Below are 9357 nucleotides of genomic sequence, written 5' to 3'. Positions count from 1 at the left end.
CCCGTCGTGGTTTTGTGCAATTTGGACGTTTTGAAACGACATCTAATCCAGCGAATTTCACAAAACATATCGTGTCAGAAGTGGGATTCGAACCCACGCCCTCAAACGAGGACCAGAATACACAGATTCACATCGTGAACGAAGGAAGCTAAGCCCCTTGAGTCTGGCGCCTTAGATCGCTCGGCCATCCCGACGTGGTTTTGTGCAATTTGGACGTTTTGAAACGACATCTAATCCAGTTATTTTCATAAAACATATCGTGTCAGAAGTGGGATTCAAACCCACGCCCTCAAACGAGGAGCAGAATACACAGATTCACATCGTGAACGAAGGAAGCTAAGCCCCTTGAGTCTGGCACCTTAGACCGCTCGGCCATCCTGACGTGGTGGTGTGAAATTTGGACGCTTTAAAATTACACATCTTTCAGTTTTTTTCATGAAACATTTCGTGTCAGAAGTGATATTCGAACCCACGCCCTCAAACGAGGACCAGAATATACACATTCACATCGTGAACGAAGGAAGCTAAGCCCCTTGAGTCTGGCGCCTTAGACCGCTCGGCCATCCCGACGTGGTTTTGTGCAATTTGGACGTTTTAAAGCGTCATCTAATCCAGCTATTTTCATAAAACATATCGTGTCAGGAGTGGGATTCGAACCCACGCCCTCAAACGAGGACCAGAATACAAAGATTCACAACGTGAACGAAGGAAGCTAAGCCCCTTGAGTCTGGCGCCTTAGACCGCTCGGCCATCCTGACGCGGTTTTATGGAATTTGGACGTTTTAAAATGACATCTCATCCAGTTATTTTCCTAAAACATATCGTGTCAGAAGTGGGATTCGAACCCACGACCTCAAACAATGAGCAGAATACACAGATTCACATCGTGATCGAAGGAAGCTCCTTCGAGTCTGGCGCCTTAGACCGCTCGGCCATCCCGACGTGGTTTTGTGCAATTTGGACGTTTTGAAACGACATCTAATCCAGCTATTTTCATAAAACATATCGTGTCAGAAGTGGGATTCGAACCCACGCCCTCAAACGAGGACCAGAATACACAGATTCACATCGTGAACGAAGGAAGCTAAGCCCCTTGAGTCTGGCGCCTTAGACCGCTCGGCCATCCCGACGTGGTTTTGTGCAATTTGGACGTTTTAAAGCGACATCTAATCCAGCTATTTTCATAAAACATATCGTGTCAGAAGTGGGATTCGAACCCACGCCCTCAAACGAGAACCAGAATACAAAGATTCACAACATGAACGAAGGAAGCTAAGCCCCTTGAGTCTGGCGCCTTAGACCGCTCGGCCATCCTGACGCGGTTTTATGGAATTTGGACGTTTTAAAATGACATCTCATCCAGTTATTTTCCTAAAACATATCGTGTCAGAAGTGGGATTCGAACCCACGACCTCAAACAAGGAGCAGAATACACAGATTCACATCGTGATCGAAGGAAGCTCCTTCGAGTCTGGCGCCTTAGACCGCTCGGCCATCCCGTCGTGGTTTTGTGCAATTTGGACGTTTTGAAACGACATCTAATCCAGCGAATTTCACAAAACATATCGTGTCAGAAGTGGGATTCGAACCCACGCCCTCAAACGAGGACCAGAATACACAGATTCACATCGTGAACGAAGGAAGCTAAGCCCCTTGAGTCTGGCGCCTTAGATCGCTCGGCCATCCCGACGTGGTTTTGTGCAATTTGGACGTTTTGAAACGACATCTAATCCAGTTATTTTCATAAAACATATCGTGTCAGAAGTGGGATTCAAACCCACGCCCTCAAACGAGGAGCAGAATACACAGATTCACATCGTGAACGAAGGAAGCTAAGCCCCTTGAGTCTGGCACCTTAGACCGCTCGGCCATCCTGACGTGGTGGTGTGAAATTTGGACGCTTTAAAATTACACATCTTTCAGTTTTTTTCATGAAACATTTCGTGTCAGAAGTGATAATCGAACCCACGCCCTCAAACGAGGACCAGAATATACACATTCACATCGTGAACGAAGGAAGCTAAGCCCCTTGAGTCTGGCGCCTTAGACCGCTCGGCCATCCCGACGTGGTTTTGTGCAATTTGGACGTTTTAAAGCGTCATCTAATCCAGCTATTTTCATAAAACATATCGTGTCAGGAGTGGGATTCGAACCCACGCCCTCAAACGAGGACCAGAATACAAAGATTCACAACGTGAACGAAGGAAGCTAAGCCCCTTGAGTCTGGCGCCTTAGACCGCTCGGCCATCCTGACGCGGTTTTATGGAATTTGGACGTTTTAAAATGACATCTCATCCAGTTATTTTCCTAAAACATATCGTGTCAGAAGTGGGATTCGAACCCACGACCTCAAACAAGGAGCAGAATACACAGATTCACATCGTGATCGAAGGAAGCTCCTTCGAGTCTGGCGCCTTAGACCGCTCGGCCATCCCGACGTGGTTTTGTGCAATTTGGACGTTTTGAAACGACATCTAATCCAGCTATTTTCATAAAACATATCGTGTCAGAAGTGGGATTCGAACCCACGCCCTCAAACGAGGACCAGAATACACAGATTCACATCGTGAACGAAGGAAGCTAAGCCCCTTGAGTCTGGCGCCTTAGACCGCTCGGCCATCCTGACGTGGTGGTGTGAAATTTGGACGCTTTAAAATTACACCTCTTTCAGTTTTTTCCATGAAACATTTCGTGTCAGAAGTGATATTCGAACCCACGCCCTCAAACGAGGACCAGAATATACAGATTCACACCGTGAACGAAGGAACCTAAGCCCCTTGAGTCTGGCGCCTTAGACCGCTCGGCCATCCCGACGTGGTTTTGTGCAATTTGGACGTTTTAGAACGACATCTAATCCAGCTATTTTCATAAAACATATCGTGTCAGAAGTGGGATTCGAACCCACACCCTAAAACGAGGACCAGAATACGCAGATTCACAATGTGAACGAAGGAAGCTAAGCCCCTTGAGTCTGGCGCCTTAGACCGCTCGGCCATTCGGACGTGGTTTTATGGAATTTGGACGTTTTAAAATGACATCTAATCCAGTTATTTTCATAAAACATATCGTGTCAGAAGTGGGATTCGAACCCACGCCCTCAAACGAGGAGCAGAATGCACAGATTCACATCGTGAACGAAGGAAGCTAAGCCCCTTGAGTCTGGCACCTTAGACCGCTCGGCCATCCTGACGTGGTGGTGTGAAATTTGGACGCTTTAAAATTACACCTCTTTCAGTTTTTTCCATGAAACATTTCGTGTCAGAAGTGATATTCGAACCCACGCCCTCAAACGAGGACCAGAATATACACATTCACACCGTGAACGAAGGAACCTAAGCCCCTTGAGTCTGGCGCCTTAGACCGCTCGGCCATCCCGACGTGGTTTTGTGCAATTTGGACGTTTTAAAACGACATCTAATCCAGCTATTTTCATAAAACATTTCGGGTCAGAAGTGGGATTCGAACCCACGCCCTCAAACGAGGACCAGAATACGCAGATTCACAACGTGAACGAAGGAAGCTAAGCCCCTTGAGTCTGGCGCCTTAGACCGCTCGGCCATCCTGACGCGGTTTTATGGAATTTGGACGTTTTAAAATGACATCTCATCCAGTTATTTTCCTAAAACATATCGTGTCAGAAGTGGGATTCGAACCCACGCCCTCAAACGAGGACCAGAATACACAGATTCACATCGTGAACGAAAGAAGCTAAGCCCCTTGAGTCTGGCGCCTTAGACCGCTCGGCCATCCTGACGTGGTTGTGTGAAATTTGGACGCTTCAAAATTACACCTCTTTCAGTTTTTTTCATGAAACATTTCGTGTCAGAAGTGATATTCGAACCCACGCCCTCAAACGAGGACCAGAATATACAGATTCACATCGTGAACGAAGGAAGCTAAGCCCCTTGACTCTGGCACCTTAGACCGCTCGGCCATCCTGACGTTTTGGTGTGAAATTTGGACGCTTTAAAATTACACCTCTTTCAGTTTTTTTCATAAAACATTTCGTGTCAGAAGTGATATTCGAACCCACGCCCTCAAACGAGGAACAGAATACACAGATTCACATCGTGAACGAAGGAAGCTAAGCCCCTTGAGTCTGGCGCCTTAGACCGCTCGGCCATCCTGACGCGGTTTTATGGAATTTGGACGTTTTAAAATGACATCTAATCCAGTTATTTTCATAAAACATATCGTGTCAGAAGTGGGATTCGAACCCACGCCCTCAAACGAGGAGCAGAATTTACAGATTCACATCGTGAACGAAGGAAGCTAAGCCCCTTGAGTCTGGCACCTTAGACCGCTCGGCCATCCTGACGTGGTGGTGTGAAATTTGGACGCTTTAAAATTACACCTCTTTCAGTTTTTTCCATGAAACATTTCGTGTCAGAAGTGATAATCGAACCCACGCCCTCAAACGAGGACCAGAATATACACATTCACACCGTGAACGAAGGAACCTAAGCCCCTTGAGTCTGGCGCCTTAGACCGCTCGGCCATCCCGACGTGGTTTTGTGCAATTTGGACGTTTTGAAACGACATCTAATCCAGCTATTTTCATAAAACATATCGTGTCAGAAGTGGGATTCGAACCCACGCCCTCAAACGAGGACCAGAATACACAGATTCTTATCGTGAACGAAGGAAGCTAAGCCCCTTGAGTCTGGCGCCTTAGACCGCTCGGCCATCCTGACGTGGTGGTGTGAAATTTGGACGCTTTAAAATTACACCACTTTCAGTTTTTTTCATGAAACATTTCGTGTCAGAAGTGATATTGGAACCCACGCCCTCAAACGAGGACCAAAATATACAGATTCACATCGTGAACGAAGGAAGCTAAGCCCCTTGACTCTGGCACCTTAGACCGCTCGGCCATCCTGACGTTTTGGTGTGAAATTTGGACGCTTTAAAATTACACCTCTTTCAGTTTTTTTCATAAAACATTTCGTGTCAGAAGTGGGATTCGAACCCACGCCCTCAAACGAGGAGCAGAATACACAGATTCACATCGTGAACGAAGGAAGCTAAGCCCCTTGAGACTGGCACCTTAGACCGCTCGGCCATCCTGACGTGGTGGTGTGAAATTTGGACGCTTTAAAATTACACCTCTTTCAGTTTTTTCCATGAAACATTTCGTGTCAGAAGTGATATTCGAACCCACGCCCTCAAACGAGGACCAGAATATACACATTCACACCGTGAACGAAGGAACCTAAGCCCCTTGAGTCTGGCGCCTTAGACCGCTCGGCCATCCCGACGTGGTTTTGTGCAATTTGGACGTTTTGAAACGACATCTAATCCAGCTATTTTCATAAAACATATCGTGTCAGAAGTGGGATTCGAACCCACGCCCTCAAACGAGGACCAGAATACACAGATTCACATCGTGAACGAAGGAAGCTAAGCCCCTTGAGTCTGGCGCCTTAGACCGCTCGGCCATCCTGACGCGGTTTTATGGAATTTGGACGTTTTAAAATGACATCTCATCCAGATATTTTCCTAAAACATATCGTGTCAGAAGTGGGATTCGAACCCACGCCCTCAAACGAGGACCAGAATACACAGATTCACATCGTGAACGAAGGAAGCTAAGCCCCTTGAGTCTGGCGCCTTAGACCGCTCGGCCATCCTGACGCGGAATTATGGAATTTGGACGTTTTAAAATGACATCTAATCCAGTTATTTTCATAAAACATATCGTGTCAGAAGTGGGATTCGAACCCACGCCCTCAAACGAGGAGCAGAATTCACAGATTCACATCGTGAACGAAGGAAGCTAAGCCCCTTGAGTCTGGCACCTTAGACCGCTCGGCCATCCTGACGTGTTGGTGTGAAATTTGGACGCTTTAAAATTACACCTCTTTCAGTTTTTTTCATAAAACATTTCGTGTCAGAAGTGATATTCGAACCCACGCCCTCAAACGAGGAACAGAATACACAGATTCACATCGTGAACGAAGGAAGCTAAGCCCCTTGAGTCTGGCGCCTTAGACCGCTCGGCCATCCTGACGCGGTTTTATGGAATTTGGACGTTTTAAAATGACATCTAATCCAGTTATTTTCATAAAACATATCGTGTCAGAAGTGGGATTCGAACCCACGCCCTCAAACGAGGAGCAGAATTTACAGATTCACATCGTGAACGAAGGAAGCTAAGCCCCTTGAGTCTGGCACCTTAGACCGCTCGGCCATCCTGACGTGGTGGTGTGAAATTTGGACGCTTTAAAATTACACCTCTTTCAGTTTTTTCCATGAAACATTTCGTGTCAGAAGTGATAATCGAACCCACGCCCTCAAACGAGGACCAGAATATACACATTCACACCGTGAACGAAGGAACCTAAGCCCCTTGAGTCTGGCGCCTTAGACCGCTCGGCCATCCCGACGTGGTTTTGTGCAATTTGGACGTTTTGAAACGACATCTAATCCAGCTATTTTCATAAAACATATCGTGTCAGAAGTGGGATTCGAACCCACGCCCTCAAACGAGGACCAGAATACACAGATTCTTATCGTGAACGAAGGAAGCTAAGCCCCTTGAGTCTGGCGCCTTTGACCGCTCGGCCATCCTGACGTGGTGGTGTGAAATTTGGACGCTTTAAAATTACACCACTTTCAGTTTTTTTCATGAAACATTTCGTGTCAGAAGTGATATTGGAACCCACGCCCTCAAACGAGGACCAAAATATACAGATTCACATCGTGAACGAAGGAAGCTAAGCCCCTTGACTCTGGCACCTTAGACCGCTCGGCCATCCTGACGTTTTGGTGTGAAATTTGGACGCTTTAAAATTACACCTCTTTCAGTTTTTTTCATAAAACATTTCGTGTCAGAAGTGGGATTCGAACCCACGCCCTCAAACGAGGAGCAGAATACACAGATTCACATCGTGAACGAAGGAAGCTAAGCCCCTTGAGACTGGCACCTTAGACCGCTCGGCCATCCTGACGTGGTGGTGTGAAATTTGGACGCTTTAAAATTACACCTCTTTCAGTTTTTTCCATGAAACATTTCGTGTCAGAAGTGATATTCGAACCCACGCCCTCAAACGAGGACCAGAATATACACATTCACACCGTGAACGAAGGAACCTAAGCCCCTTGAGTCTGGCGCCTTAGACCGCTCGGCCATCCCGACGTGGTTTTGTGCAATTTGGACGTTTTGAAACGACATCTAATCCAGCTATTTTCATAAAACATATCGTGTCAGAAGTGGGATTCGAACCCACGCCCTCAAACGAGGACCAGAATACACAGATTCACATCGTGAACGAAGGAAGCTAAGCCCCTTGAGTCTGGCGCCTTAGACCGCTCGGCCATCCTGACGCGGTTTTATGGAATTTGGACGTTTTAAAATGACATCTCATCCAGATATTTTCCTAAAACATATCGTGTCAGAAGTGGGATTCGAACCCACGCCCTCAAACGAGGACCAGAATACACAGATTCACATCGTGAACGAAGGAAGCTAAGCCCCTTGAGTCTGGCGCCTTAGACCGCTCGGCCATCCTGACGCGGAATTATGGAATTTGGACGTTTTAAAATGACATCTAATCCAGTTATTTTCATAAAACATATCGTGTCAGAAGTGGGATTCGAACCCACGCCCTCAAACGAGGAGCAGAATTCACAGATTCACATCGTGAACGAAGGAAGCTAAGCCCCTTGAGTCTGGCACCTTAGACCGCTCGGCCATCCTGACGTGTTGGTGTGAAATTTGGACGCTTTAAAATTACACCTCTTTCAGTTTTTTTCATAAAACATTTCGTGTCAGAAGTGATATTCGAACCCACGCCCTCAAACGAGGAAAAGAATACACAGATTCACATCGGGAACGAAGGAAGCTAAGCCTTTTGAGTCTGGCGCCTTAGACCGTTCGGCCATCCTGACGTTTTGGTGTGAAATTTGGACGCTTTAAAATTACACCTCTTTCAGTTTTTTTCATAAAACATTTCGTGTCAGAAGTGATATTCGAACCCACGCCCTCAAACGAGGAACAGAATACATAGATTCACATCGTGAACGAAGGAAGCTAAGCCCCTTGAGTCTGGCGCCTTAGACCGCTCGGCCATCCTGACGCGGTTTTATGGAATTTGGACGTTTTAAAATGACATCTAATCCAGTTATTTTCATAAAACATATCGTGTCAGAAGTGGGATTCGAACCCACGCCCTCAAACGAGGAGCAGAATACACAGATTCACATCGTGAACGAAGGAAGCTAAGCCCCTTGAGTCTGGCACCTTAGACCGCTCGGCCATCCTGACGTGGTGGTGTGAAATTTGGACGCTTTAAAATTACACCTCTTTCAGTTTTTTCCATGAAACATTTCGTGTCAGAAGTGATATTCGAACCCACGCCCTCAAACGAGGACCAGAATATACACATTCACACCGTGAACGAAGGAACCTAAGCCCCTTGAGTCTGGCGCCTTAGACCGCTCGGCCATCCCGACGTGGTTTTGTGCAATTTGGACGTTTTGAAACGACATCTAATCCAGCTATTTTCATAAAACATATCGTGTCAGAAGTGGGATTCGAACCCACGCCCTCAAACGAGGACCAGAATACACAGATTCACATCGTGAACGAAGGAAGCTAAGCCCCTTGAGTCTGGCGCCTTAGACCGCTCGGCCATCCTGACGCGGTTTTATGGAATTTGGACGTTTTAAAATGACATCTCATCCAGTTATTTTCCTAAAACATATCGTGTCAGAAGTGGGATTCGAACCCACGCCCTCAAACGAGGACCAGAATACACAGATTCACATCGTGAACGAAGGAAGCTAAGCCCCTTGAGTCTGGCGCCTTAGACCGCTCGGCCATCCTGACGCGGAATTATGGAATTTGGATGTTTTAAAATGACATCTAATCCAGTTATTTTCATAAAACATATCGTGTCAGAAGTGGGATTCGAACCCACGCCCTCAAACGAGGAGCAGAATTCACAGATTCACATCGTGAACGAAGGAAGCTAAGCCCCTTGAGTCTGGCACCTTAGACCGCTCGGCCATCCTGACGTGTTGGTGTGAAATTTGGACGCTTTAAAATTACACCTCTTTCAGTTTTTTTCATAAAACATTTCGTGTCAGAAGTGATATTCGAACCCACGCCCTCAAACGAGGAAAAGAATACACAGATTCACATCGGGAACGAAGGAAGCTAAGCCTTTTGAGTCTGGCGCCTTAGACCGTTCGGCCATCCTGACGTGGTGGTGTGAAATTTGGACGCTTTAAAATTACACTTCGTTCAGTTATTTTCATAAAACATTTCGTGTCAGAAGTGATATTCGAACCCACGCCCTCAAACGAGGACCAGAATATACAGATTCACATCGTGAACGAAGGAAGCTAAGCCCC

At 46.6% G+C, this 9357-nt stretch overlaps 17 non-coding genes across 17 annotated transcripts; all 17 read right to left on the bottom strand.

Annotated features, from left to right (window-relative positions):
* Positions 1-636: 636 nt before the first annotated feature.
* TRNAL-CAA (transfer RNA leucine (anticodon CAA)) lies at positions 637-758 on the bottom strand. The gene is made up of 2 exons: positions 721-758; positions 637-682 (listed from the first exon to the last, which is right to left on the bottom strand). It is a non-coding gene; the product is annotated as a tRNA-Leu (tRNA).
* A 66-nt stretch (positions 759-824) lies between these two features.
* On the bottom strand, positions 825-942 carry TRNAS-CGA (transfer RNA serine (anticodon CGA)). Its single transcript has 2 exons — positions 905-942; positions 825-862 (listed from the first exon to the last, which is right to left on the bottom strand). It is a non-coding gene; the product is annotated as a tRNA-Ser (tRNA).
* A 66-nt stretch (positions 943-1008) lies between these two features.
* Positions 1009-1130, bottom strand: TRNAL-CAA (transfer RNA leucine (anticodon CAA)). Its single transcript has 2 exons — positions 1093-1130; positions 1009-1054 (listed from the first exon to the last, which is right to left on the bottom strand). It is a non-coding gene; the product is annotated as a tRNA-Leu (tRNA).
* Positions 1131-1196: 66 nt separating this feature from the next.
* On the bottom strand, positions 1197-1318 carry TRNAL-CAA (transfer RNA leucine (anticodon CAA)). Its single transcript has 2 exons — positions 1281-1318; positions 1197-1242 (listed from the first exon to the last, which is right to left on the bottom strand). It is a non-coding gene; the product is annotated as a tRNA-Leu (tRNA).
* Positions 1319-2132: 814 nt separating this feature from the next.
* On the bottom strand, positions 2133-2254 carry TRNAL-CAA (transfer RNA leucine (anticodon CAA)). The gene is made up of 2 exons: positions 2217-2254; positions 2133-2178 (listed from the first exon to the last, which is right to left on the bottom strand). It is a non-coding gene; the product is annotated as a tRNA-Leu (tRNA).
* Positions 2255-2320: 66 nt separating this feature from the next.
* Positions 2321-2438, bottom strand: TRNAS-CGA (transfer RNA serine (anticodon CGA)). The gene is made up of 2 exons: positions 2401-2438; positions 2321-2366 (listed from the first exon to the last, which is right to left on the bottom strand). It is a non-coding gene; the product is annotated as a tRNA-Ser (tRNA).
* A 66-nt stretch (positions 2439-2504) lies between these two features.
* Positions 2505-2626, bottom strand: TRNAL-CAA (transfer RNA leucine (anticodon CAA)). Its single transcript has 2 exons — positions 2589-2626; positions 2505-2550 (listed from the first exon to the last, which is right to left on the bottom strand). It is a non-coding gene; the product is annotated as a tRNA-Leu (tRNA).
* Positions 2627-3444: 818 nt separating this feature from the next.
* TRNAL-CAA (transfer RNA leucine (anticodon CAA)) lies at positions 3445-3566 on the bottom strand. Its single transcript has 2 exons — positions 3529-3566; positions 3445-3490 (listed from the first exon to the last, which is right to left on the bottom strand). It is a non-coding gene; the product is annotated as a tRNA-Leu (tRNA).
* A 66-nt stretch (positions 3567-3632) lies between these two features.
* TRNAL-CAA (transfer RNA leucine (anticodon CAA)) lies at positions 3633-3754 on the bottom strand. The gene is made up of 2 exons: positions 3717-3754; positions 3633-3678 (listed from the first exon to the last, which is right to left on the bottom strand). It is a non-coding gene; the product is annotated as a tRNA-Leu (tRNA).
* Positions 3755-4572: 818 nt separating this feature from the next.
* TRNAL-CAA (transfer RNA leucine (anticodon CAA)) lies at positions 4573-4694 on the bottom strand. The gene is made up of 2 exons: positions 4657-4694; positions 4573-4618 (listed from the first exon to the last, which is right to left on the bottom strand). It is a non-coding gene; the product is annotated as a tRNA-Leu (tRNA).
* A 630-nt stretch (positions 4695-5324) lies between these two features.
* On the bottom strand, positions 5325-5446 carry TRNAL-CAA (transfer RNA leucine (anticodon CAA)). The gene is made up of 2 exons: positions 5409-5446; positions 5325-5370 (listed from the first exon to the last, which is right to left on the bottom strand). It is a non-coding gene; the product is annotated as a tRNA-Leu (tRNA).
* Positions 5447-5512: 66 nt separating this feature from the next.
* On the bottom strand, positions 5513-5634 carry TRNAL-CAA (transfer RNA leucine (anticodon CAA)). The gene is made up of 2 exons: positions 5597-5634; positions 5513-5558 (listed from the first exon to the last, which is right to left on the bottom strand). It is a non-coding gene; the product is annotated as a tRNA-Leu (tRNA).
* Positions 5635-6452: 818 nt separating this feature from the next.
* On the bottom strand, positions 6453-6574 carry TRNAL-CAA (transfer RNA leucine (anticodon CAA)). Its single transcript has 2 exons — positions 6537-6574; positions 6453-6498 (listed from the first exon to the last, which is right to left on the bottom strand). It is a non-coding gene; the product is annotated as a tRNA-Leu (tRNA).
* Positions 6575-7204: 630 nt separating this feature from the next.
* On the bottom strand, positions 7205-7326 carry TRNAL-CAA (transfer RNA leucine (anticodon CAA)). Its single transcript has 2 exons — positions 7289-7326; positions 7205-7250 (listed from the first exon to the last, which is right to left on the bottom strand). It is a non-coding gene; the product is annotated as a tRNA-Leu (tRNA).
* Positions 7327-7392: 66 nt separating this feature from the next.
* On the bottom strand, positions 7393-7514 carry TRNAL-CAA (transfer RNA leucine (anticodon CAA)). The gene is made up of 2 exons: positions 7477-7514; positions 7393-7438 (listed from the first exon to the last, which is right to left on the bottom strand). It is a non-coding gene; the product is annotated as a tRNA-Leu (tRNA).
* A 1006-nt stretch (positions 7515-8520) lies between these two features.
* Positions 8521-8642, bottom strand: TRNAL-CAA (transfer RNA leucine (anticodon CAA)). The gene is made up of 2 exons: positions 8605-8642; positions 8521-8566 (listed from the first exon to the last, which is right to left on the bottom strand). It is a non-coding gene; the product is annotated as a tRNA-Leu (tRNA).
* Positions 8643-8708: 66 nt separating this feature from the next.
* On the bottom strand, positions 8709-8830 carry TRNAL-CAA (transfer RNA leucine (anticodon CAA)). Its single transcript has 2 exons — positions 8793-8830; positions 8709-8754 (listed from the first exon to the last, which is right to left on the bottom strand). It is a non-coding gene; the product is annotated as a tRNA-Leu (tRNA).
* Positions 8831-9357: the final 527 nt, after the last annotated feature.

The sequence above is a fragment of the Phalangium opilio genome, unplaced genomic scaffold (genome assembly GCF_054372755.1).
Source record: "Phalangium opilio isolate 3A_F unplaced genomic scaffold, DU_Popi_V2 ptg000810l_1, whole genome shotgun sequence".
NCBI classification, from domain to species: domain Eukaryota; kingdom Metazoa; phylum Arthropoda; class Arachnida; order Opiliones; family Phalangiidae; genus Phalangium; species Phalangium opilio.
This window is presented reverse-complemented; position numbering and strand designations above follow the sequence as displayed.